Genomic DNA, 27932 nt, shown 5'->3' with positions numbered 1-27932 from the left:
TGATCTCAGCCACGCAGGGTGCTCCAAGAGCCCACCGCCTAACCCTGAAGCCCTACACGGGACCCTGGACACCCCCACACTGACTTCCTATCCTTGAACCTCCACTGTGCTCAATCGGCCTCCTTCTTAGGATGTCCTTCTTGTCCCCACGGGTCCTCTTCATCCCTCAGAGGCCCTGTTCTCCACAGCCCTGCTCCACAAGGTCAGTGAGCATGAACCTCTCTGTACTCCCATCAGCCCCTGCTCCCAGACATCAGAAGCACCCTGTTCCAAGGGCTCCCAGGGTGGCAGTAGGTCTTCCCTAGCTACCTCTTCCCCTAGCTCTGGCCATGCATCCATCACCTAGGGATGAGCTGAGAGTCTGAGGGCCCAGAGTCTAGGCTATGGATGAAAATGGGGGTCCAGAGAGGGAGTGAGGGGTCAGGCAGCAGGAAGAGTTCCACCTCTCACAATTAGGAGCCTGAGAACGTGGTCAAACCTGCCCAGGGCAGCAGTTAGCATTCCAATTAATTAGCGAACACTGTCAAAGTACTTTGAACATGAAACGCGCTATATAAACATTAAGTATTATTATTAAAAAGTAAGCAGTTCCCTAATATGCCAGGCTGGAGAGCCCCAGGCTGGTCTGAATAAAATGAACGAAGGCAGAAAATGAAGCAATTATAAGGCGATATTTTGGGATTTGAAAAGGCTGAGAACCCCAAGTGGCAGTATTTTGTGCAGGGACTTGTTAGGGGCCTCTGTCTCCTTTCTCTTCAGCTACTTCAGTCAGAGGCCTGGCTCCTATTCCCAGATGGACAGATGGATAAGTGGACAGTCAGACAGCAGGCAGACCGTGAGGTGGTGGCCTCATGGTGGTGGTGCTGTGGGGAGCGGTCACTGTTTAGACAAAACTCTGAGGCTGGCAGGCTGCTGGAGTGTCCGTGTGTGGCTGTGCTCTGGGCTTGGGTTTCTCTGCGTGTGAAATGGAAGACTCTCGATGCTCTGGGCTCTACATCGCTCTGTAGAACCCTCTTTTTACATACCGCTCCCCCCACCCCAAGGTTTGGGACAGGTGCCCTGGAAGGTAGAGGAGGAGGTACTGTGGAGGGAGGTAGGCTTCAATTCTGCCTCATCTTTACAGTGAGGTGAGCTGGAATGCTCCCATCAGCGGGCTCAATGTCCCCCTCACAGAATTACCACGGCTAAGAAATGCAAGGGAAGACTGAGAAGCCTGGGGACAAGTGTGGACCGTCACACACAGGTCTCTGGGGTGTCTCCTCCCTCAAGCTCCCACACTGAAGCCTTCTCCGATTCCTTTCTTTATGTTCCAGAGTTTGACTGTACAGTTGGTAGGTAAGATTCAAATCCCGGGTCACACTCAGGCTTGGGAGACTGCAGCCTCAGCTCTGTTTGCAGAGAGGAGATGAGAACCCCACCCGAACTCTGCCGTGAATCCCCTGGCAGGTGCCGGGGGTGAGAATACGTAGTCCCCTATATAGACTGTCTATAGAACAGTCTTGACTGAGCTGAGGGTCTGAGAGGCTGCCAAAGGCCCTGTCACAGCTCCTTACCCAGGGCTTCACCAACGACGTGGGACATTCTCTAAGAAGTCTAAGAAAAAACAGAGGAGACTGAGTCATGATTCCCTGTCCTCACGTGGCAGTGTCAGAGAGACACCATTCCCTGGCCTGCAAGTCTAGAGTCCCAGAGCCACTCACCTGATCTGCTTGGGACTCTGTGCCTCAGTTTATGCCTCTGCAGAATGGACATTTTGGGCCTTAGGCTGTTATGATTCTTATAGTCTCCTGACCTCACACATGGTCAGCGTAAATCTTGAATTTAGACAGAGATGGTCAGAGCCTTGCTTGGCCATCCAGCTTCGTTTCTAGCTTATGGGGGTTCTGTGCTGGTCCCCAATGATGTGGAAGGGGGAGAACATTGCTCTTGGGGAGTGCTTCTCTGGAAGCCCTGTGCCTTCAGCAGTCCTGGGAGGTGGGAGCCCCTGCCCCATTGGTTGGGGCTATCAGGGAGGAACATGACTTCTAACTTGTCCTATAACCCATGGCTCAGCTCACACAGCAGCCTGGGCCTATATATTTTTGTTTGCGTGTTTGTACAGGGCATCCTATAGCCCAGGATGGCCTCTGTGCCAAGTAGTTTTATGTCAACTTGACACAAAAGAGGGAAATTTATGGAGAAAATGCCTCCAGAAGATCCGGCTGTAAGGCATTTTCTTAATGAATGATTGACAGGGGAGGACCCAGCCCATGGTGGATGGTGTCATCCCTGGGCTGGTGGTCCTGGGTTCTATAAGAAAGCAGGCTGAGCAAGCCATGGGGAATAAGACTCTATTTAAAAAAAAAAAAAAAAAAAGCTGGGCAGTGGTGGCTCATACCTTTAATCCGGGCACTTCGGAGGCAGAGGCAGAGGCAGACAGATCTCTCTGAGTTTGAGAGTTTGGTCTTCAGAGTGAGTTCCAGGACAGCCAGGGCTCCACAGAGAAACCTTGTTATAGACTATGAATGACTCAGATTTATCCTAGGAATGCAGGGAAATCAGTTAATTAATACATATCAATAGGAAAAAGGGACAAAATCCAACACACAGTCATCTCAATAGAAACAAAAATACATAAAATACATTTGATAGATTCTAATAGATATTCTTGGTAAAATTCTCCAAAAATTAGTAATAGAAAGAAACTTCTTCAACCTAAATGTGTTTACTGAACACCTACAGTTACTGTAGTTTTTTTTCACAAGGAAAATCCAGTCAACCTTTTCATCCAGCTTCTCCTTTCTGAGTATGATCACACCAGTTTAAGTGTATTCAGGGTGATGTGGCCATAGATCTCCACACAGCATTGTCATGGAGGTTTTTGCCCATGCAATCAGACCAGAAAAAGAAATGCAAGGCCTAGATTGTAAGACAGAAGCAAAATGCCTTTATTAGAGACAATATGATCTCCTATGTAAAAAGGCCTAAGGAACACACACACACACACACACACACACACACACACACACACGCGCGCTCTGAAAGTAACAAACAAGCTTAGCAGGGTCACAGGGTATTAAGTCAGTATATAAAATTTTAATCAATAAGTAAGACAACTATGAAAAAAGAAGACAATTTTACTTATGCCCTCAGTATATTCAGGAATCGATTTAACCGAAGAGGTACAAGCACACACACTTAGAACTACAAACCATTCTTGAGAGAAGCTAGGGACGAAACAAATGGGGGACAGTCAGTGCTCATGGAATGACAGTCAGTGCTGTTATGAACAGTTCCCCGTAGGGTGGACCTCACAGTGGACTCAGTCCTTACCAGTGTCCTTGTAGGCTGGCTGGCTTCTGTCCTTCCTTCCTTCCTTCCTTCCTTCCTTCCTTCCTTCCTTCCTTCCTTCCTTCCTTCCTTCCTTCCTTCCTTTCTTTTGTAGAAATTGGCAAGCTAATTTTAAAGTATATGTGGAAATGCAAAATTTATACAACTAAACCAATTTTAGAAAAGAAGAAAAAACTTCAGGGCCCACTCATGCTTTCTGGTTTCATCTTTCCCCTTTTATTTATTATTATTTTATTAGTGTGTGCGTGTACATGCACACTAAAGCACACATGTGGAGGTCAGAGGACAATTCCCCAGAGTCACTTCTCTCCTGGGGATTGAATTTAGGAGGTCAAGGCTAGCTTGTCCTACACAGAGGTTCCAGGCCAGGCAGGGTTACCTAGGAAGATCCAGTCTCCAAAGAACACAACACCAAACAAAACAAGCAACAACAACATCTTTAGATACAAAACAAACCAACAAAAGCCAGGGAAATTTAACTTCATCGCAATAAAACCCTTTTGTGCTCCGAGACACAACTAGAAAGGAGACTAGACAAAACACAGATTAGTGGAAAATATCAACAAATCCACTTGAAATAGATTAAGAACTTTACAATTCATCAGCGTAGAGCAGACAAGCAAAAGACACAGAATAACTCTGCTAGCTCAGTCAGCAGAACGCAAGACTCTTAAAATAGGCAAAATATTTGAACATAAATTCACAGACAAGTGGCTTCACACGCATAATAGATGTTCAACACCATCAGTCATGAGAGAAATGCAAATGAAACCCACGCTGAGGTGACACTCCACACTGGCAAAGATGACAGTGATTTCCAAGATCTGCAATTCTAAAACCGGCTGCTGGAGCTCGGAAAACTTAACCCTTAAGTGTGGTACTTTGGTACGCAGAGTCCTTCAGTTAAAGGACAGCAGAAGGCTTCAGAAGCGGCCACGGAACCGCGGCTTAGTTGGTAGAGGACTTGCATTATCATGCACAAAGCCCTGGGTTCGAGCCCGAGAACCAGCACTCAGGAGATGGGCACTGGAGGAGGGGAAGTTCAGTGTCATCTTCCGCTCTAGAGAGAGTCTGAGGACTGTCTGATTTGTATGAGATCCTGGCTCAAGAGTCAAGGTTGGCGGCGGTGGCGGCGGTGGCGGCGACGCACGCCTTTAATCCCAGCACTCGGGAGGTAGAAGCAGGTGGATCTCTGTGAGTTTGAGGCCAGCCTGGTCTACAGAGTGAGATCCAAGAGAGCCAAGGCTACACAGAGAAACCCTGTCTCGAAAAACAAATAAAAGTACAACAACAACAACAAAAGAAACTAGAATCCTTTTCTCCAAAGACAGTCATAAACGCCATTCTCCACATAAACTGGCCATAAACCCAGAACCATGGCCCCTACCTTCCCCTGCCTTTCTATATCTCTTTCTGGAGACATTCTCCCACCTACACTGTTCATGGTAGGTGTTAAGATCGTCAACTCTGCAAGGGGACCCGCCCTAAAATCCAGGAGGCAGGAACAGCCTAAAATCCAGGAGGCAGGAACAGGACTAGAGAGCAGCCCAGAAGAACCCAGGGCTAATCACCAGCATTGCGGGATCCCCTTGTTACCTTAGGTCCCTTCTCTGTGGAGCTCCCCACTCGTCCTCAGTCCAAGAGTGAAGACGGACAGTTTTCTTGAGACCTTTGGGCTGTTGTTCTGAAGGCTGTTATGTGATGTAAAACTTTGATGAGGTAAATTCCTTATGCATTTAACTCCTTAACCTGCCTTTATTACAGGGTGGAAAGCCACCGTCTTGGGGATGGACATTCAAAGCGTCCCATCTTCCCATGCCTCTGTACCCCAGTTGGTACAGAGAGAGGCAAAGTGGAGGGGCCACCTTGCAACAAATAGCTTGTCAGCTTATTTAAAAGATAAATGTTGTACCCTGATGTTCTTGTCACCATGAAAGATACCCTGACAAGATGGAAGACAGGGAGGGAGTCTGGGCTAGGGCATGTTATTGCAGGGAAATCGAGGCAGGAACTCAAAGCATGAGATCCTCAGTGAGCAGAGCGAGAACTGACACAGATCTTCGAGTTCTTCTAGCTTTCTCCTTTTATACAGTTCAGGACCCTGTTATCCAGAGAGCAGAGATGTTCACAACTGGCTGGATTTCCCTACATCAATTAACAATCAAGACACCCCCCGCCCACACACACACACATGCATGCCCACAGGCTATCTTGAATTCCTCCTCAAGGCTCTCTTCCTAGGCTGTGTCAAGCTGACAGTTAAAACTACACAGCACAGGGGGCTGGAGAGAGCTCAGTGGTTAGGTGCACTGACTGCTCTTCCAGAGGACCCGCATTCAATTCCCATCACCCACATGGCAGCTCACTTTTTGTAACTCCAAGATCTGACACCCTCACCCAGACATACATGCAGGCAAAACACCAATGCACATAAAATAAAAATACGCAGCGCAGTTCACACACACACACACACACACACACACACACACACGCACGCACGCACGCACGCACGCACATGCACACGCACACGCACATGCACACGCACACAACCCCAGCAGGAGGGCCAAGAGTTCCAGGTCATGCTCAGCTCCATAGTGCATTTGAGTCCCGATGCCGCAAGCCGCAGGAAAACATAATGGAATTCAGCTACTATCACAAAAGCTGCTACTTCGAAAAGTCGAGGACTTCTCCAAAGGTCAAGCCATGGCTTAAGGAGTCTTGGTGATATTTTAGCTTTTGTATATATATTAGCTGGTTCCTAAAATGATTTTCTTGTGTGCTTCCAAGAACTCCTAACAGTGTATTTCTCTAAAATGCCTATCAAGCATCCAAGGCCATACGAAAAAACACCTGTCTCCTAGGTCAGGCGGATAGCTTTATTTCTTGAGCAATTTAGAGTGAGACCCTCCTTTCTTATACAACTTTACCAATAGACTGCTAACTTCTTATCTAACCACTTCTTGGAATGTAGACCCAGCACATAGATCCCCTTTTTGATGTACTAACCGGTCATTAGCACTCAGTTGACCTCCTCCTTTACCACTCCCATTTTGGATTGTAAAAGAAAGCCTGGTGGTCACTGCCTGAGGAAAATTCTTACCTACCTTTATGACCCTGTAGAATTAAAGTCTGGTGACCTTGCTGGACCAGGGGCTTGCTATTGCTTGGGTTTATAACTGGATTCCTGGGAGACTTAGGAGGAACATGGAGAACGAGAGACAGAGATGGGAGAGGATAAGGAGGATTTTGACCAGAGAGTACATGTGGACGAGATGGAAGATGAGGAAGAGTCAGATGGGGAAGTACTAGCTGGGTAAGAACGAGATGAAAAGGACCTAGATGAGGAAGAACTAAGATGAGAGAATTAAGATAGAACTTAGAGGGAGCAGTAGATAAACAGAGAGAGAAATCAGGCAAGAAAGGAGCTAGACATGAGAACAGAACTGAAGCTGTGTAAATGGGATGTTACCCCAGAGGAATTAAAGCAAGTGGACTATAGAGCTTGGTGTGCTGAGATTCTATTTTCCGAAAATAGTCCTCGCCGTTAATAGTTCTCTCTCCTGAGCCCCTGGGATGTATAATATTAAGGTTGGTCCCTTTAATATTATACAAGAGGCAGCCTAGGCTACATGAGACCCTGCCTCAAAACAGACAAACAAAAAGCCAAAAAAAGTTAAACATAGTTTTATTATATAATCTAGAAACTTCCCCTGGGAACCAATTCACGAGAAATGAAAAAAGCGAAAGCCATAGAAAAAGTTGTAAACACGTCTTTTCCTTTTTGGTTTTTTGAGACAGGGTTTCTCTGTGTAGCCCTGGCTGTCCTGGAACTTGCTCTGTAGACCAGGCTGGCCTCGAACTGAGAGATCTGCCTGCCTCCCCTGAGTGCTGGGATTAAAGTTGTGTACCACTGCCCAGCCTGTAGACACATTTTCCAATGGTTTGTAACAGCTCCAGAACAGAACAGAATTCAAACAGTTGTCAACCGACAAATGGATAAACAGAAATGTCTGAACCAGCCTTGGGGTGGTCTTCCACGATGACAGAGAGCAAGCTGCTAAAGCGTGCTGTGTGTTAGTCGGCTTCGTAGCGCTATGACACATATCTGAGAAAATCAGACGGAGAAAAAGTTGGGCTAGAGGTCCTCAGCACCAGGTAGAGGCATCGGCCACCAAGCCCGACAACCTGAGTTTGATCCATGGGACCCACATGGTGGAGGGAGAGAACCGACTCCCGTAAGTTGTCCTCTGACCTCCCCTCATCCACCGTGGCATGTGTGTGTGGCATGTGTGTGTGCGCACATAGAGACAACAAATAAATTAAATCTAATGCTTCTTCTTCTTTTTTTTTTTTAAGAAAGAGGAGAGAAGAGGCTGGGTTAAGAGCACATATTTTTTTTTTGAGACAGGGCTTCTCTGTGTAACAGTTCTGGCCGTCCTGGAACTGTCTTTGTAGACCAGGCTGGCCTCAAGTGCCGTCTGCCTCTGCCTCCCACGTGCTGGAATTAAAGGTGTGCGCCACAACCGCCTGGCTAAAGACATGTATTATTTTTAAAAAGAAAACATGTCAACATGAAAACCTCTCTTCTGTTTGGGTCATGGAGTCATAAATGATGTCCTTTCTCTTCTATACTTTCTGCATATTAAGGAGTAGACCTGTCATTCTTTTTATTTTTATTTTTAATTTTTTTTTGAGACAGAGTTTCTTTGTGTAGCCCTCGCTGTCCTGGAACTCACTCTGTAGCCCAGGCTGGCCTCAAACTCACAGAGATCCACCTGGCTCTGCCTCCCGAGTGCTGGGATTAAAGGCGTGCGCCACCACCGCCTGGCCTGACCTGTCATTCCTGACTATGGACACAGTTTGGGTCTGGTGTCCCTAGTGGCCTGCAGGTTACATACAGACTTAGTCCTCGGTTCCATGCCATTAGGAGACAATTAAAACTTTAAGAGGGGGTGTTAATATTCTGACCCGCACCTTGGGGACCCACCCAGCCTCCTGATGCCATCCTATGTTCTCTTTAAGAAAGAGAAAGAGGGAGAGAGGGAGGGAGAAAGAGGGAGAGAGAGAGAGGGAGGGAAGGAGGGAGAGGGGGGAGGGAGGAGAGAGGAGAGAGAAAGAGAGAGAGGGAGGGAGAGAGAGAGAGGGAGGGAGAGGGGGGAGGGAGGAGAGAGAGAGAAAGAGAGAGAGAGAGAGAAAGAGAGGTGCCCATGACCTCTGGCAGAAGTGGGAGAGAGAGCAAAGGGGGGGGAGAGATTTTTCTTAGGGGACTTTATGTAAGATGATGTCAGGATGCTGGGCGGGTCCCCAAGGGGCGAGTCAGAATACTAACAGCCTAATGATTGTAGGCCACAAGAACCTTTTTTATATATAAATTAATTATCTCAGGTATTCTATCACAGCAATGAAAAGCTGTAGTACAGTTAATTAGAAAAACAGGTTTTTTTGTGTGTGTGAGTGTGTGTGTGTGTGTGTGTGTGTGTGTGTGTGTGTGTGTGTGTGTGTGTGTAGCACAGGATGCAGGTGGGGTAAGACTTATCTGTTTGTTTGCTTTGGTTGAGGAGCTGTATCAGCCAAGTTTCCAACAGGATGCATCCTCAGCAGGAAAAGCGAAGCCATCACCCCCCGGATTCCTGGTAGCGGCCCCTCCGCTGGCCTCCCTAGCCCTGGCTGCGGAGGAGTAACAGACTTGCCTTTGACCAAGGCTGTCCCCAAAAATATCTCCTGCCCTGCAAAATTACTGCGTCACCGGTGGCGATGGGGACAGCTGGTAAACTTACAGTGGGCGGGACCTCAGAAGAGAGAGGCCTTGGCTCTTTAGGAAAACATATTTAAAACAAGTATCGTAAACCAGGCGTGATGGCGCATGCCTGTAACTTCAGCATTAGGGACTCTGAGGCAGGAGGATTACAAGTTCAAAGACAGTCTGGGCTACACAGCTAGACCCTGTCCTAATAGTATATTGATTATAGCTGTTAAAGGAATGAGTTCCGTGACTCTTGTTAAAACACCGTTTTAACCTGAGCACAGGGGGTCATCGCAGAGGGACCCCTGGGGCTTGGGAATATACAGCCAAGACCTGGATGTGAGTCACACAGAGAAACGTGCCAGACCCAGAGAGACCCCGATTAAACCAACTAACCAGATTCTCATCACAGGTGGGCCTAGGTGACCAGACATGCCCTGGGGATGCAGGTGAAGAATGAGCGCCCCGTCGAGGTCCCATCAAGTGTGCTCAGAGGTCAGGGATAGGGAGCGTTGTCCCAGCAACAAATCAGAGCTCTTTACTAATACCGGATTTAATGAGGAAGCACGTAGGTGGGCCTAGCCGACGGCTCAGACCTTGGCTAAAGTTTGGCCCAGTGAAGAATCTTTGTCATGAGGCCACCGAGGAGCACATGCCAGAAATGGATAGCTCAGTGAATTTTCATAAAAACCAGCTCACAGATGAGACACAGAATGTTCCAGATGTCTCCTTGGGTCTCCAATCTAAGTCATGAGCCTCTCCAAGGTTAACCTAACCTCCCCTCCAGCGAATCCCGGCACATACCTGAACTTGACCATCTGAAAGTGTGCGGTGGGGATCGGAGAGACGGCTCAGCAGTTAAGAACCCTGGCTGCTCTTGCAGAGGGTTCGGTTCCCAGCACCCCAGAACGAGGTGACTCGCGTTCTGGGGACTTGGCCTGAAGTGGCTGCCATTGAACTGCCTCTCCTCGGGGCTCAGTCTAGATCCCCTGCCGACCTGGCACCTGCCAGGGATGTGAGCGCCTGAGACCTGGAAGGGTCCAGTGATTGGTAGCGGGTGTCCTTGGTCTCCGGCACAGCAGAAGGAGGGGGGACAGCGTAGAGGTGCTGTCACGCCGAGTGAACGCAGGGAGAGGCTGTCAGCTTCGTGGTGCGGCGATGTTCACCACGAGAGAAAAGCCACGAGGCACAACAGAACCCACTAGGGGAGTTTATTAGGAGAAGGGAGGGACGGGAAAGGATGTGATCGGGCCTGTTTGAGAGACTCGTTCAGGGAGAGAGAGGAAGAAGGAGAAGGGGGAAGAAGAAGGGGGAGGAGTCTGTGACCCGCCTTTTATGGATACCCCCCCCCGCACATGCGCATATGAGCTTACATAGCTACACCATGCGTGAGCATAGATTGCGTGATCACAATGAGCACAAGTTACGCGACCACGCAGCAGCGCATGCATTACGTAGAGCGTAAGGCCCCTTGCTTGGCTATTGAACAGCGCCTGCTCGGTCATGTAGCAACAGAGGCCCCTACTCTTTCCTGTACCCTGAAGAGCCGCGACGAGGCCTGAAGGTGATTGCCTGAGCTGGCAGCAACAGCCGTGTCCGGTCCACACTGGGCAACAGTCTTCAAAGCCACTGTGAAGCCAGGAAGGAAGGAAGGAGATATGGGTAGAGCCTGCAACTGGGCACAAGGGACCCGAGTCTCCAAGGCTCATGGGCAGCACATAGCATGTTCTGCGGACAAATCTGAGTATTTGAATCCTAAAAAGAGCTGAGGCTGGGGTAGTGAGTCACAGCAGGAATACATCTATGTGAACAAAGCCACCCTGTAGGCCACCAGGTGAACAAGCAAAATCTCAAAAAATGTCAGGCAAGTTTCCACCATATGCCACAGGCTGGAGGAGAGGATTGTGGGGGATGTCCCCCGAAGTGCTTCTACAATGGCGTTGAGTACAAAACTGCGCTTCCAGAACCGTCTGTAGGGTCTCAGAAAGTTATTCAAGAGAAGAGTAGCAGGTAGGTTCAGGCTTTGCTCGCTACGAAACTTTTAAGGGGGTCAGGGTCTCCCCCCAAAACAATGCTGGTCGGTCCTGTCTCATCTTCCAGACCCACTGTGATAGGACGCCACCGCTTGGATGGCGTCTAAGCCATGAGGGTGGTGTCCTCCAGCACACCCTTCTCCATGGCCTTGGTCTTCTCTGGGACAACCACAGCCATGCACAAAGGCAGCCAGAAGTTTGAAAGGAGGCCTCTAGCCAGCTAGGGAGGGGGTGAGTCCTCAAGCGGCTTTGTCTGGGGGATCCTGCCGCCATCATTCCCCTCCTGACTGCGAGACTCTGCTCAACAGCCGAACCTGCGCGGTGGCTTCCATTCTCCATCAAGGGGATGGATGACCCTTATTGCATGGAGCTGTCATAAAGACCCACCAGGATACCAATCCTGTAGAGCCCAGGTGTCTTCGGAAAGGCAGGAGGCCCTGTTCGCGGTGGCTGCTATGGTACTGGTAATTCCTAGGAGCCGACGGCGAAGAGCCCACCTTCCAGGACAGCCCAGAGACCGAGTGTGGGGCTTCGGTTGGGCCCAGCCCTCTTTGGAAATTTACATCCCTTGTGAGGCTCCATTGTGAAACCTCGAAACATCGATGTGGAAGGCAGGAAGACAAAGGGCAGGACTCTGAATCAACCGGCAGGCGTCTGCCCTTGCGAGGCTCCACCGGAGGGTGGGCCCCGTGACTCACCAGAGCGAGCCTTTTACTTTTCCTAGTGACCAATCTGATTTCCCCATCACACCGCGGTGATTCACCGCGTGATGTCGCGGTTATGTAACTGGGGCTGTTTTGATCTCTTGGGGTGTCTCTATCTCTTTCTATGTCACCTTTGGGACGCTCCAGGAACTCTTGTGTTTTACATAACTTGGTCCATGGCAACCAACAGTTGTTGAGATGTCTTCCCCTTGAGAACGAAAGAACCTGCTCCCTCCATCTCCAGGAAGTGAGCAGCTGGGTGTTGGGCAGAGACCCCCGCTTAGAGCCAGGAGACCCCCTCATTAGGCCTGGACTGTCTTCAGACACCATCTAGGTTCCCCCTCTTCTCTGGCCTTGGTTCTTCCATCTTCAATGAAATGTGGGACTATATCAAACACAAGCTTTGACATGTAAACAATTTACAGCGCTGTGAAAATTTCGCAAAGAGTCTAGACAAGAGTTCCAAAGATGGGAAATTGATGTTTTCCATCAAATTCAAAGGTGGTCATTGGGGACCAAGTTCCCAGATGGATTAGGATAATGTAGTTGGGGGAAACAATGGATTTCTGCGGCAGTTATTAAAAATAAAACCATCCAGGGGTGGGAATGGAGTTGCCATCATTTCCTCTGTTCCTTTGGCGCTATAAATAACTAAGTGCGGGTTCAAAGTGCAGGGCTGCCTCCAGCGTCATTCTGACCGTCTTCACTCAGCGGCTTGGCCAGACCAGAGCTGGCTGTTGCACACACTCTTGCTTGTTTGGCTCTTTCTCAACAGGAGCACCCATCCCGAGGCTGGTCAGGTTATATCAGTTCCCTGGACGCACCACTGGACTTCCCTGTTTGTGATGAAGACTCAGCAAGACTTTCATTATTTTGCTTTATTTCTAGTCTGTGGCATTTACTAGGTTTCTTAAGTTGACATCAGCGTCTCTCATCTGTTCTGAAAAACTCTCACACACATTATCTTTTCCACAGCACAGCTGCTCTCCTTCCTCTTGCTTCTTTTTCCAGAGTGTCAGTTAGGTGTGCTTAGACTTTCCACCCTCTCTTTTCTCTCTGATCTGCTACTTTCTTATGAGTGTCATCTTTTGGACTCCCTACTCTCTTGTTTGAATAATTTCTTCTGGCCTGTCTTCCAGTTCACTGATTCTCTCTTTGTTTGTATCTAATCAGTTGCTAAACCCATGTATTAGATTCAATGCTCAGTTATTACTTTATTTATTTATTTGTTTTTTTTTTTTTTTTTGAGACAGGGTTTCTCTGTGTAGCTCTGGTTGTTCTGGATTTCGCTCTGTAGATCAGTCTTGCCTTGAACTCACAGAGACCCACCTCCTGCCTCCTGAGTGCTGGGATTAAAGGTGTGTGCCACCACCATATAGTGTGCAGGATATATATATAATTTTTGTAAGCAAGCTCAGCTGGGTGTGATGATGCACATCTGTGAGCCCAGAACTCAGGAGGCTGAGAAAGGTCTTGAGTTTGAGGGTAACCTAGACTCACAGTGAGATCATGTCCAAACAAAACAAAAGCAGCTGCATTTTATTGTTTTTTTTTAAATCAGCTTTTCATAATTTTCCATTACCTGAATACACATTAGAGTTTGTGTCCTGTCTTTTTACATAACAGTTTTAAATTTTGTTATCTCAGATTCTATTATGAGAAATACGTGGGGCTCAGTTTGTTGTTTCTGCCTCTAAACTCTTTCCGCCTGTGTCCTTGTTAGTTCATGGCTGTGCTCTGCCTACTACGGAAAGTACTTAACAGGACTGTCTTTGGGACCAGGGTGACCATGCCATACCTGTCACAGTTAGGAGAGCACCGGCTCCCACTGGGAGCCTGGGACTGGTTCTATTCTAGGATCTCCTTAATGCAAACCTGCTTCTTGACATGTTTGGGCCGCTCAGGTGACGTAAGCTCAGATGCCAGTCTGCAGAGTGCTGTGACCCACCTTACTGCAGTGACCTTCCCTTCTCATCCCTCAGGGTCAAGGAGATTGGGAAGATCTGCATCTGGCTCTCACTCTGGAACCCAGCGGGGTTCTGGCATCATGGCCAGAAGGTCTTCTCGTCAGTCAATGGCTCCTGGGTTAATTTTCCTCATCTGAACACGTGGTGAATCTACTGCCGATGCACAAACCCTTCGACACCGTGAGGAGACCAAGTTCCTCGAAATGAAACTCGGGACATTCTGCTCGAATCCTCAGACAGGGATGAGCTTGCTCAGATTAAATACCTCAGAACCGTAAAAGCTTCAAGCCAACTTTTAGAGGATTTGGGGGATTTTAGGGATCCCAAATGAGTTTGTTAGAAATATTTTCCCCTCCAAGTAAAAAGCCTGGCAAGTAGGAATTTAGGATTACATTTTTATTTATTTATGTTTTTTTGTTTTTGTTTTTTGAGACAGAGTTTCTCTGTGTAGCTTTGGAACCTGTTCTGGAACTCACTCTGTAGCCCAGGCTGGCCTCGAACTCACAGAGATCCGCTTGCCTCTGCCTCCCGAGTGCTGGGATTAAAGGCGTATGCCACCATTGCTCGGTTTAGGATTACATTTTTTAAAAAATCTGGGATCGGCCAGGCGGTGGTGGCACACGCCTTTAATCCCAGCACTCAGGAGGCAGAGGCAGGCGGATCTCTGTGAGTTTGAGGCCAGCCTGGTCTACAGAGCGAGGACAGGCACCAAAGCTACACAGAGAAACCCTGTCTTGAAAAAACCAAGAAGTAAAAAATAAATAAAAATAAAAAAAAAAAAATCTGGGACCAACATGGTGGCTATGGGGTGGAGAGAATTGATTCCTGAAAGTTGTCTTCCACAAGTGCACTGTGACACATGTATACACACACACACACACACACACACACACACACACACACACACACACACACTAAAATATAATACAAAGTAATAAGGAAACTGAGAGGTTAAAAGTCAGGAGTGTTGGGCTGTATACTCAGAAATGTCCTTAGGAAGAGGCAGGGGTTCTGGGCTCGTCCTTTTCTGTTGTGTTGTGTTGTGTTTGTTTGTTTGTTTGTTTGAGGGGGCATCTCGGGTAGTCTATGCTGGCCTCCAACCCAAGACTGTCCTTGACTCCTGATCCTCCTGCCTCCACCTTCCAAGGACTGGGATTTACATGGGATTTGCATGTGCCATCATGCCCAGCTTCCAGGTCTTTTTAAATGCCTCTTATTGTCCCTACATTTTCCATCTCACAGTTACAAAATGGCCACCATGCACTCTAGACACCATGTCCATATTTCAGGTAGGCACTAGGAGTTTCCTTCTCTCCAAGTCGCCCAGCAGCAAACCCTTCTAAAGCATCTTGCTGTCCAAGATGGGAGTGTGTGACTGGTCCAGGCTCTTTGGAATCCTGAGGAAATACGAAGTCCTTTGCAAGGGGGATTCACATTGACATGGTGAGTGTGGACTCGGGGTTAACGTGCACTGGGCACCTTCCCACTCTGACCGCAGTCAAGATTCCGATGGAAAGGGAGATGAAAATACTATGAAGACATGGTCCACTGCCTACAGTTGGGAGCTGGTTGAGTCGACTGCTCGGCCCCCAGCCATGTAGCATGGTGTCAGTTGACTCAGACTGGCTTAGAGAGTCTTTCTCTCTCTCTCTCTCTCCTCTCTGCCAAAGGAGATCGCCCTAAAAACGCTTCTGCTTGGATGCAGATGAAGGTATGTAGGCAAAGAAAGCGTGGAGTTCCCAGGCCAGGCCTCTGGGTGATGAAACCATCAGCTTTTCCTCTCTCGGTGCCAGACAGAGGCGTCGGCAGTGATACCAGAGCGGAGCTTCCTCCCTGTGGGCAGATCACACCCACGGCGCTCGCTCGCTCTCTAGCAGGAGCAGCAGATGGGCAGGGCCAAGAGGACACACCTGCCCTACTTTGACGGTGAATTCTGCTAGGTACCCGTGCAGTCTTACCCTTCCAGGTAGAGAAAGCGCTTGGCCTGTCTTCTTCAAGATTAATGGCTGTGACTATGACAATCAGTTTGGCAGTTCCTCAGGAATCTAAGAATCAACATACCTTAAGATCTAGCTACACCACTCTTGGGCATCTACCCAAAGGACCGTACATCCTACCACAGCGACACTTGCCCATCTATGTTCATTGTTGCTCTGTTCACAATAGGTAGAAATGGGAAACAACCTAGATATCCATAAACTGATGAAAGGATAATGGAAATGTGGCACATCACACAATGGGATATTATTTAGCTGTTAAGAAAAAACAAAATCCGACAGGTGGTGGTGGCACCTGCCTTTAATCCCGGCACTCAGGAGGCAGAGGCAGGGGGATCTCTGTGAGTTTAAAGCCAGCCTGGTCTACAAAACAAGTTCCAGGACAGCCGGGGCTACACAGAGAAACCCTGTCTTGAAGAAACAACAACAACAACAAAACCAAACAAACAAAAGGGAGAGAGAGAAATGAAGTCATGAAATTTGCATGTAAATGGATGGAATTAGAAAAGTTTATCCTGAGTGAGGTTGCCCAGACTTAAAAAAACAAATATTGTATGTTTTCTCTTCCATATGGATATTAGCTTGTAAGCTTTTGATGTGTGTGTTAAAATCCAAATAACCACAGAGCATAGGTACTTAGTAAGGGGCCAGGGAAGGAAAACATCTCCCTAAGAAGGGGAAATAAAATATAGAGAGACAAGGGAAAACTAGAATATATATCTATATCATCTATCTATCTATCTATCTATCTATCTATCTATCTATCTATCTATCTATCTATCTCCTATTTATCATTTATCTATCATCTATACCTCTCTCTCTATATATAGATATAGATGATAGCTAGATACAGACAGACAGAGACAGACAGACAAAGGGAAAACTAGAATAGGAGGATTAAATAAGGAGAGAGTTGGGAGAGAAGGGGAAAGGGGGAATATGGGAGGAACAACTCACACTATAGATCATTTGAAAAACCATGTGGGTTGGGCAGTGATGGCGCACTTAGAAGGCAGAGGCAGGAGGATCTCTGAGTTCAAGTCCAGCCTGGTCTACAGAGCGAGTTTCAGAGTGGCCAAGGCTACACAGAGCCCACATATATATGAAAGGAACTTATATGGAATCATCATATAATGGGGGAGACAGTGTCCCAACTAAACATCTTATGCCACCAAGTAAAACCTGCAGTGCTAGGAATGGTGTCTTAGTCAGTGTTCTATTGCTGTGAAGAGTCACCATGACCAAGGCAACCATGATTATAAGAAAGCATTTATCTCTGTGAGTTCAAGGCCAGCCTGGTCTACAGAGAAAGTTCCAGAACAGCCAGAGCTATGCAGAGAAACCCTGTCTTGAAAAACAAATACCAAAGAGCACTTAATTGGGGATAGATTACAGTTTCAGAGGTTTCATTGTCATTGTGGCTGGGAGCATGGTGGCATGCAGGCAGACATGGTGCTGGAGAAGGAGCTGAGAGCTACATCCACAGGGAGCAGGAAGAGAAACTCTGAGCTTGGACTGGGCTTTTTGAAACCTCAAAGCCCCCTCCCTATCCTGCCACCAGGTTTTTTTCTTTTTTGGAGGCCACCAACCAACTCCCAAATCATGACACAGAGACTTATTACTAGTTTTGAATGCTCGGCCTAGCTTAGGCTTGTTTCTGGCTAGCTCTTTTAAATTAACCTGTTTCTCTTTAATCTACCTTTTGCCTCAGGACTGTTTACCTTTCTTTTCTTCTTTCTGAATATCTTATTTTCCCTGCTTCTTGATTCTAGCTGGCTGGCAGCTCCTGGCTTCTGGCCTCAGGCATCTTCCTCATTCTCTCCTCTCTTCTCTTTTTCCTTTGGAGCCTAGATTTCTTCTCTTTCCCTGCCAGCCCCACTTATCCTTTTCCTGCCTAGCTATTGGATGCTTAGCTTTTTTTTTTTTTTTTTTTTTTTTTTTTTTTTTTTTTTTTTAGGTTTTTCAAAGACAAGGTTTCTCTGTGTAGCTTTGTGCCTTTCCTTGAACTCACTCTGTAGCCCAGGCTGGCCTTGAACTCACAGAGATCTGCCTGCCTCTGTCTCCCGAGTACTGGGATTAAAGGCGTGCACCACCACCACCAGGCTGGATGCTTAGCTTTTTATTAGATCAAACAGGTGCCTTAGGCAGGCAAGGTAAAAGAGATGTAACACATCTTTACATAATTAAATACACATCCCAACATTGTCAGACAAATGCAACATAAACAAATGTAACAACAAATACAAACTTTACACAAAGTAATATCCTGTAGCGTAAACAAATGTAACATCTTTGCCTACTTAAAATAATATTCCACAATACCCACCCACCTTGAGACACTTCCTTCCTAGGCCACACCTCCTAGTCCTTTCAAATAGAACTACCACTCCCTGGTGTCCAAGTATTCAAATCTATGAGCCTATGGGGAACATTTTTATTCAAACCAACAAATGGGTTACATCTTTTTGACTTATACCCAAAAAGGGTCCCATGGAACCTTACAAACAATACAGGTTATTGCCAAGGCTGTGGGTTGCTTTTTCACAAAATGACGGCAAGGCCCTATTGCTGAAGACAGCACTTTCTTTCATCACAGGATATGGAGAAGTCGAGCTGATGCCCAACTAGAAGGAAGCTTCATTGCTACTGACTAGCATTCATGATGCCGGAAGGTACTCTGTATGCTCCCAGAGGAGAAAGGTAATCATCACTATCACCCAGCAACAAACCCTGTGATCTACAGCATCAACCTGTCTGCAAGATACACTGGTACAATCGTGGTACAAATGTTATGGGAGTAACCAATCACTTTCTGATTGGATTTAAGGTCTACTCTATGAGATGGAACCCATACCTGACACCGCTAAAGTGGCCAAGGAACTGAGACTAGATCAGTCATGAGTCTAGGGGAAATCCTACTATTGTTTGACTAAAAAACAGCAATAAAATTGTTTCTAGTGACATTGCTAAACCCATAGATCAGTGCACTGTTCAACCCTCATTAGAGAAGCTTCTTCTTGCAGTAGATGAAAATTAACACAGAGACCTTCAATTAGGCAATGTACAGAGAGTGAGAGACTCAGCTACAAATGGGATGTCTTCACCAAACCCTTCCCCTCAAGGCTCAGGGATCTATGCTGAAGAAGAAGTGGAAAGATTTTAAGAGCCAGGGCTGGTGGATGACTTCAGTGTCTTCCAGACACAAGATGACTGATGCACATATGCACTCACAGAGACTGTGGCAGTACACACAAACCTGCACAGGTTCAAGGCAGATGGGGTCCCAGTACTGGGATGGGGAAGTAGACACAGGGTTCCACCTCCAACTGAGATGCTATTTGTAATTGATATCTGTTGACAGAGAGAAAATCAGTTTTCTCCAATGAAGCTGCAACTCTGTCTAAAATGTTACCACACCCCCACCTTGGCTATAACCTGACGTAGGTTCTTCTGGGAAGGCTTTCAACCTCTGTGTGGACATCACTCCTTCATGGACTCTTCTGACCATGGACTCTGGATACGCCTGCAGTGCTCTCTCCTTGGTCTTCATAGCACTAGCCATCCTTCAGTTTATTTCTTGATGATCCAGCTTTCCTGCCAGAGTGGAGCCTTCCCAGGGGCTGGAGCTAAACCTCTCCTGGTCAGTGTTGGGGGAGCAGAGCTGCCATGTCCACAGGAGCCTCAGATGCATATTTGTTAAACAAACAGAGGAATGAAAAACCCAAGTCCACTGAGTGGGAAAGGAGTTCACAGCCTAGGGAACAGCTCATGATATAAAACAAAAAATTGAAAGATACATAGGGTGGGTAAGATGCTTCAGCAGGTAAAGGTGTTTGTGGGTAAATGCACGCTCCAGGGCCCACATGGTGGAAAGAAAGAACCCACTCCTACAAATTGTACTCTAATTGCCACATGTACACACACACACACACACACACACGCACACGCACACGCACACGCACACGCACACGCACACGCACAGAGAGAAACAGACATACATAGACACAAACATATACATAGAGACACACACAATATAATAAAAATAAATCAAAAGAAATTTAAAAAAAAGAAATTTACATAAATGAGTGAAGTAGGGGTATAGATTACATATGCAATATGATACAATTCTAGGAAAAACACCCACAGAAAAATACTTGGAGAAAAAAGGAAGGAAACACAATAAAACACTCTCCATGATTAATTATGAATTAACTACAAGATAGTTAAATTGTAAATAATCTCTCATAATTGGGCCTGGCAACATGGTTCAGTGGGCAAAAGTGCTTTTTGAGCAAGTGTGAGGACCTGAGTTCAGATTCTAGTGCTCTGGTAAAACTTCAGTTGTGGTCACGTGTGCGCTTGCAACTACAGCCCTATAGAGGGTGGAGACAGGAGAGAGACTGGGGCTTGCTGGCTGCCAGTCTATCTCCCATGTCAGTGAGAGAGCCTGCCTCAAAGCAATATTAGTGAGAGACTCTGCCTCAAAGCAATATTAGTGAGAGATCCTGCCTCAAAGCAGGGTCAGTGAGAGACCCGTTTCAAAAGAATATCAGGGACACCGATAGAGCCAGACATTTCTGGTCTTCCTCTGGCACATGTGCCTGCACACACACATACACTGCATACCCTGTACACACATAATTAGTGATCTCTAATAATTTCCAAATTCTCTGTAACATGCTCCTTGACTTCAAAATGAACTAGCTGATAGCCCATACCTGTGATCCCAGTACTCAAGAGGTTGAAACAGGAGGATGGTCAGTAGTTCAAGGTAATTCTTAGTGACATGGTTAGTTCTGGCCAGCTTGGGCTATGTGAGAGCCCATCTCAAGAAAGCAGACAATAAAAAAATACACAAGCATAAAAGATGACTGTTGGGGAACTGAGCATTGCCGTATGTGTGCTGGACATAGTATGTCAGGTCAAGAAGGTAACAGATCACAGCAAGCCCGTGTAGTGAAAGGCACAAAAGCTCTGCTTTGGTAACAGGGAAACCCCAAGGGAGGGATCAGGTGTGGAAAGACCCCCCTCCCAGAAAGGAGTGACCCCCAGATCCAGGATGACAGCTGAGCGGGTAGGACCAGGCAGGCAGAGGGCTCCATCTGATAGAGGTCCAGATCCTGCACAGTGGGATGGGAAGCAGCCGAGTCAAAGTCCTTGGCATAGGGGCCCTGCAAAGGACTGAAGAGTTCTGTTGGTGGAATACCAAGGGAGCGGGGCATTCAGGCCGAGGTGAATGTTAGTGAATCTTTGTTCTGTTTTGTTTTAGTGAGCTAGGATCTTGCCGTGTAGCCCAGGTTAACCAAGAACCTTCAGTCTTCATTCTTCAGCCTCCTGGTGCTGGATTGTGGGTGTGCGTTCCCACCCTCAGAATGGATGGATTCTGATGTGGACTGGGCAGCTCTGTGGAGGAGGAATGGAGGCAGGAGGCTGGGGAGGAAGAGCTACAGGCAACACTAAGAAGGCCAGATCCCCTCAAACAACAAAGGCAAATGGGAGGAACAGCTAACACTTGGTCGTAGTGTGTGAGAGACAGGGGTAGCAGTGACCGCCCATCCAGGCTCAGGAGAAGCCATATCCCGTGCAGGGACAGGAGGGAGAAGCTTGGCCCTGAGCATAGACAGGTTGCGGTAGAGAGGCTTCAGGAAGTGTCCCTCTGCCAAATCGGCAGGGCTGAGGAGACTGTGGGCATAAACAGGGTTTAGGCGTCATCATGAGGCCGGGTCCGCCAAGCCTACTATCACTGAGATGGTGCAGGGCACAGAATGGGTAGGGACGGGACTCTAAGCTCGGGCACAAGGACACCGAAGATGCTAGAAGATGAGGAGCTGAGGATGAAGACAAGCAGATGTGGCCCTGTGGTCACTGATGAGGTGACTGGGGTGGGTGAGGGGCAAGGCTGAGTCCAGCTCTTGCTGTGTCTCTGGATTTTGGTTCTTGGATCTCAGGCCTACCAAACAGTGGCTCTGGCTAGGTGCTCACCAAGGTCTATTGATCATTAGAGCTGCTGCTTTTGCCCCATTTATGAGTACCTACTGCATGCCTAGTGCCATACAGCCTTCTGTATACACAGCCCCCTGTGGACCACAATCATTGTCCTGTCTTAAAGAGTGTGTGTGTGTGTGTGTGTGTGGAGAGAAAGAGAGAGAGAGAGAGAGAGAGAGAGAGAGAGAGAGAGAGAGAGAGAGAGAGAGAGAGGAGAGGATGCATGATGTCCAGGGCACTGGAGCAAAAGCCAGAGCAACGAGCTTGGGGCTTGCGTTCTCCCCTTCCCCGGCAGCCATTTTGAATCGTGACTACACAGAAAGGGATCTTCCTAGGTTTGGACCACCCTTTCACCCTCAGTCTGCAAACACCATGGTCAAGGCCAGCTCTGTCTTGTTCCGGTTCCGGGATGTGAAGCACTGAGGCCCTTCCGATGGTGGCTGGGGCGAACAGTGGCTGCTTGCAGTCCCTGTGAAGGTAAGATTGGAAGGTCCAGGAGAATCCCAGGCCAGTGGCCCCAGGCAGGGGGTGCCAGGTAAATGGCCACTTTGAGGTCTGTCTGCCAAGGGACAGGGTTATTTTTCCCTTCACAGCACTCACTGGTGCTCACACAACATGGCGCCGTCAAGCTGCCTGCTGGCTACTGACCCTCTATGCTATGGCTTCTCTGAGTCTTGCAAGGTGCTCCCTGCTGGTATGAGCAGGTTGCTGGGCCAGAAGCCGGTCTGCACAGCGGGTGGCTCACGGTTGTCACCCACATTTGAACCGTGGGGAGCCGGGCCTGGCCCAGAGTCAGGTATCATGTCAGGATTCCAACCCACAGTAGTCCAAGGAGGGCGCCTCTCGCTCTGTCACTCACGAGGCAGTGCAGCTGAGGCACACGCTCCTCACAGTGGCCCATCACTAACAGTCCAAGCAGCAGGACTCACATGAGCGTCTGTGCCCACAGGGCAGGAACACCAGCCTGGCCAAGCTTCCTATGGGAGAGAGGGGAAACTAAGGCACCAACCACTGAGCCTCTGAATACATTTGTTCATCCCTTTGGCAAAAGGTCAATGCCTTTGCCCAAGGCCAAGCAAGCCTCCAGACATAGGTCCCTGGATTCTTTGTCCCAGCTCTTCTCTTGTCCCCCCCACAGCCGGCCCCAGCACCTGCAGAAGGCTGGTCATCCTGGGATGGGCTTTGCAAAGCACAGAGCCCTGTCAGAAAACTCCCGGAGCCAAGCTGCTCCTGTTTGACAAGCAGAGGCCTGTCCCAAGAAGACACCCATGTACAGTAGATGATGCACACTTGGGGCTGAGATTATGGACAAGGTTGCTGTAGCGTCTGCAGGCTGTGGACCTGTGGGTCTTCCTCCCTCACCCCGTAGCTCCCCCAGGACTCAGGCTCCTAATTTGGCCACCACAGCCAAGTTCAGCTCCAAGGAAGGCCGCGTCTAAGCACAGACCTTTGAAGACGCAGTTCCTCCTAAAACCTTGGAGAAGCCAATTACAGAGGCAGGAGCATAATCACTGTAATAAGGGTAATGAGCGGATTTATTATAGCTGACGACGGGATTTTTTTTTTCCTTGAGAAAGAAAAGAATTTACTGATATTAAGTTTTTCTTCAAGCCTCTGAGAAATGGCTCAGGTCTGGGCTTCGTCTCAAGCGGAAGGCTGGTGAGAAATAAAGCAAACAGGAGAAGCTTTAGGGACCTGGCTCTCTCCGGCGAGACGCTTTACCTCAGAAGCTGAATGGATGGATCAGGAGACAGGAAGGCGCTGGGAGGAAGTGGGAAGAGCAGACCCGGGGCCACCGGACTGGCACTCACTGCGTGTGCTGGCTCCAAGTCCTCAGCACCCCTGAGCCTTGGCGTCTTCATCCACAGAATGGGGATAATAATGCTAACGCTTCAGGGTTTGGAGGAAAATTAAATGAAGCTGCATTACATTAAGTTTAATTAAAGTATGTGTACATGTCTGGCAAGCGGGAGACAATCCATAAATATTAGCAGCCTTCCCTAATAGCAGGGATGCTCTGTGGAAAAAGCCCAGGGCTTTAAATGCTCACTGGAGAGGTGTGTGTGTGTGTGTGTGTGTGTGTGTGTGTGTGTGTGTGTGTGTGTGTGTGTGTGCGTGTGCACCACAGTACATGAGTGCAGCCGTCAGAGGACAACCTGTGACGCTTGGTTCTCTCCCTCCACCAAGTGGGTTCCAGGAATCAACCTCAGGTGGCCAGGCTTGGTGGCAGGTGCCTTTACGTGATGACCCATCTCACTGACCCAGTTTTTGTCTCTCACCTGTAAAAGCCTAGAGGTAAACAGACCAGAGCTAGTGCTGTGTTTGAACAATCTGCTGGGACCCAGGACTCTACACTTGCTGTTCTGCCAAGATCAACAGGAAGCTGACACCTCATGGCCTCACGTGGCTGCCCTTCTCCAGAAAACACATCCTATTTCCAGCGAGCAGGAAGTAGTGAGGTGTGTGGTAGGGCTTTCCAGCTTTCTCTGAAGGGATGGCTCAGAAGTCAGACATGACACTGTCCCACAAACCTTCGGATTGAGTTGGTCACGTGGTCCCATTGGTATCAAGGCATTCTGCGGAGTGTGGCGTCTATTCCAGTAGCCATGTGCCCAGTCACACTTGAGGTCCTCTTGTTGAGGAAGGGAATAACGCTTCACCTCGGCCCCAGTGCCCACGTGACAGGCGGCCGCATGGGCTAATGGGGCGATGGGTGTGGAATTCCTCAGCGTACCTGCCCCTCAAAGGGTTCAGCCACACTTCCCCTCTGTGTCCTAGGCTGGCCCATCTTCTGACAGGCCTCTTCCCATGAGCCTCTGGTGCTTCCAAATCTCTTGGATCTGACTTGCCGGCCTGAGTCACAGGGGAGCACACTCAGCTGCATGTGTGGGGTTGGGGACAGAGGCATTTTTTGTTTTCACAGATGGTTTGGCAACAGGGTAAGCCAGGCAGCATGGATATCTTTGCCACTAACATTTTAAATTAAAAAAAAAATTAGCAACTTTGCTTTTAGATATTGTTTATTGATGTGGAGAAATGTAATTCCTGTGATCATTTGTTTTGTTTTTTTTAAGGAAGTCAAACACACAAAACAGTAGGTCATGTGACCCCATCTATGACAATTTTGTAGGTACTTTTTTTTTTGAGACAAGGTCTTACTATGTAGCCTTGGCTAGCCTAGAACTGAAATATAGACCAGGCTGGACTCAAACTCACAGAGAGTTTCCTGCCCCTGTCTCCTGAACGCTAGGATTTAAAGGCGTGCGGCACCAAGCCTGGCCCCGAAGTCGCTGTCATACATTGCAAAGAATCTAAAATAAAGACAGACAGCTTCCCTGGCCCCTTCCCTATGGTCTTGAGGCAGTTTCTTCTTCTTCTTCTTCTTCTTCTTCTTCTTCTTCTTCTTCTTCTTCTTCTTCTTCTTCTTCTTCTTCTTCTTCTTCTTCTTCTTCTTCTTCTTTCCCCTTGTGACGTTCCAAGTTTCTCAGGATCCCAGGCTACTTCCACAGTCATAAAAATGACAACCCAGCTCACAGTGAGGCAGGTGAAATCTGCACTTCTTCACCCTAGGCTCACTTTTAGGTTTGGGACAAAGCCCTGGGAACTGTTCCTCATGTCAGTCAGGAAATGGAGACCACAGTCACAGGTCACGGGAGGCCTGGAGAGTGCGGGCTGCTGGGCTCTCTGAGCCACAGAAGAAATGGTCTACATGAGTCGCAGCAGGCTGGATAGGACCCAGGGAGCAGGACTTCTCTTTTGCAGACCCTCACACCGAACAGCCCCTCCTCAGGCCTCCGCGTTTCTCTCCCACTTGGCTTGGGGTTGGGGTGGGCGTCGTCCCAGGGAAAGACAGAGCTCAAAGAAGCTAGCTAGACAGAGAGCAGGGGGCCAGAGGGCTAGGTTCTGGCCCCAGGTCCAGCCTCAGTTGTCCTACCTGCACAAAAGAGAGTCGGGGCCTCAGCTCCAGAGCTCTTTGAGGCCAGAACTCCAAAGCTCTCCACTCAGCACTCAGATCCACCGAGTTTCTGGAACATGTTTACTCTGAGGAGACCACTTACCTCCCCCTAACCAGAACAGCTCCGGTCCCCTTTCAAAGTTACTGGCAGCCACATTTGCCTCACATTCCACACACCTGGGGTCCCTGCCACTGAGCCACAGCAGGGGCAAACTTCTTGTTGAGGCAGGCGGAGGGATGGGAGTGGGCGAGATGGTGGGAAAGGTTTCAGGAAATAGACTGGGCATTCAGTCCCCTCCTCTTTTTTTTTTTCTTTTCCTCTTTCATTTTTTTTTTTTTTTGAGTCCGGGTCTCACTCAGTAGCCCAGGCTGGCCCGAAACTCGAAGCGATCTTCCTTCTTCAGCCTCTCAAGTGCTGCGATTTCAGGCTTGAGCTTACTACCTGCCTCTTCCTCCCTTTGCTCTGAACTCTTTTTTTTCCCCCCTTAGGAATTGTTTTATTTTCTTTCTATTGTTGCATTTTTTTTTGTGTGATCATGGTTTTTATTTATTTATTTTTTAATGCCGAATGCTGTTTATTGAAGGAGGGAAGAGGTCTTAAATACAGGCTTACAGCACAATGGGAGAACCCCGGAGGGCAGAAGTTCGCTACTGATGTTTTACAATCTTGCATCTAAGCTGTTAACGCCCATTATGCAGGATACACAGACAAGGAACTTCCCTTAAGCATTCTGGAGGGTGGAACCTGGCAGGGAATTAGCATAGGGAGGATATCAAGGTCAAGGTCAGCAAGCAAGGCAACAGTTACCCAAAACGGGGGCCAGGACCCTACAAGTCCCCCTTTTACTAAAAAATGAGCTTCTGACTTGGGTTGCGTGGGACGTCAGCAGGTCACCTTACCGGTCATGGAGACGCCTGCCCAGGCCACACAGGCGTCTTTGAGCTCTTCTTGAAGAGACCCACACACAGATGGGTGATCCCTCCTGGACCCTGGATTACGTACAAACCACACCCAAACACTATTTTTCACAGAGGGATCCTTTTATCAATCGGGGAAGAAAAAATAAAGTGGCTGATCTCGGACCCACCTGTTTGGCCAGGCACTGACTATGGACTTCCTTCTGCCTCCCCCTCCCCTCTCTGGCCTGCTTCAGTGTGTGGGTGACCCCTCCTTTGCAGCCTTTCCCTCACAGATAGACAATCTGACAGGCCACACCCCTCAAATTCCTCAGCTCCCGGAGTCTCAGGCTCTCACCTCCCCAAGCCTCTCAAATTGTTTTCTCCCTGACACTAGTGGACCCTGCTTTCAAGTGACAGTCGCCCCCAGTTAACCTCACACAGTCAATCTAAATTTCCCTGGCTCCTCAGACAGACTCCTGATAACACTCCTGTCAATCCGTAGCCTAAAATTCCTCACCTGTCTATTCCTGAGGTGGGACCTCTCCTCTTTCCCTGGTCTTAGACTCCTCTTCCCAACTTCCAGGGCCATGGGCCTAAAAGTTTCAATCGTACATCTAAGGTCAATCTTTTTTCCTAAACTTAACTTCACCTCTGTCTGTAGTCTGTCTGTCCCAACAGATGTCAAATCAATGGCAGGTTGCTCCAGCAACTCCACTGCCAACCCTAGCTGTCTCCTCAGAATCTACATCCTGGTCCAGCCTCACAGACGACACTTCCCTAGCCTCAGATGGTCCCGCAGAACCCAGACATCAGCTGACACAATCTGCTCTTCCCAACCTTGACCAACAACCCAGCTTCCTGGGGTCCCCTAACAACAACGCCCCAACGTCAGCAGGAAGCAGCCAGAGAGACCGATGCCCACTTACCCAACACCCAGACAGCCAATAATAAAACGGAAAGGTGGAAATGAAGGTCTCCAGCAGGCCCGAGCACGGCAAGCATGGTACTGAGAGGGTTTGTTTTTTTGACTTCTCTCCCATCTCCTCCACCTTGCTAAACCTTGAGATTACATTCCTAAAGCCAGCCAAGGTCTACTCCCTTATTTGGCCACTTTCTCCTCCTGAGGCTGATCACCAAGGTCCAGCTATCAAAGTATTGAAGTTCAGCAATCAAAAGCTCCCCCTTGGCTCATCTAATTAACACACCCAATCAAAATTAACCAACTCATCCTAATATGGGGTTTCTCCTTTTACCTTTATAATCTGCCATTTGCCTACGGGCCATGTCTGTCTCCTTTCTATCCAGAGGCAGTCCTTTG

The 27932-nt window shown here is 48.2% G+C and overlaps 1 long non-coding RNA gene across 1 annotated transcript; it reads left to right on the top strand.

Moving 5' to 3' along the window:
* The first annotated feature begins 10544 nt into the window (after window positions 1–10544).
* LOC121825172 (uncharacterized) lies at window positions 10545–27640 on the top strand. Its single transcript, XR_013047046.1, has 4 exons — window positions 10545–11083; window positions 18371–18474; window positions 24048–24218; window positions 27276–27640. It is a non-coding gene; the product is annotated as an uncharacterized LOC121825172 (long non-coding RNA).
* Window positions 27641–27932: the final 292 nt, after the last annotated feature.

The sequence above is a fragment of the Peromyscus maniculatus genome, chromosome 22, assembly GCF_049852395.1.
Source record: "Peromyscus maniculatus bairdii isolate BWxNUB_F1_BW_parent chromosome 22, HU_Pman_BW_mat_3.1, whole genome shotgun sequence".
Classification (NCBI taxonomy): Eukaryota; Metazoa; Chordata; class Mammalia; order Rodentia; family Cricetidae; genus Peromyscus; species Peromyscus maniculatus.
The sequence above is the reverse complement of the archived record's forward strand: the minus strand, read 5'-3'. Positions and strand labels throughout refer to the sequence as shown.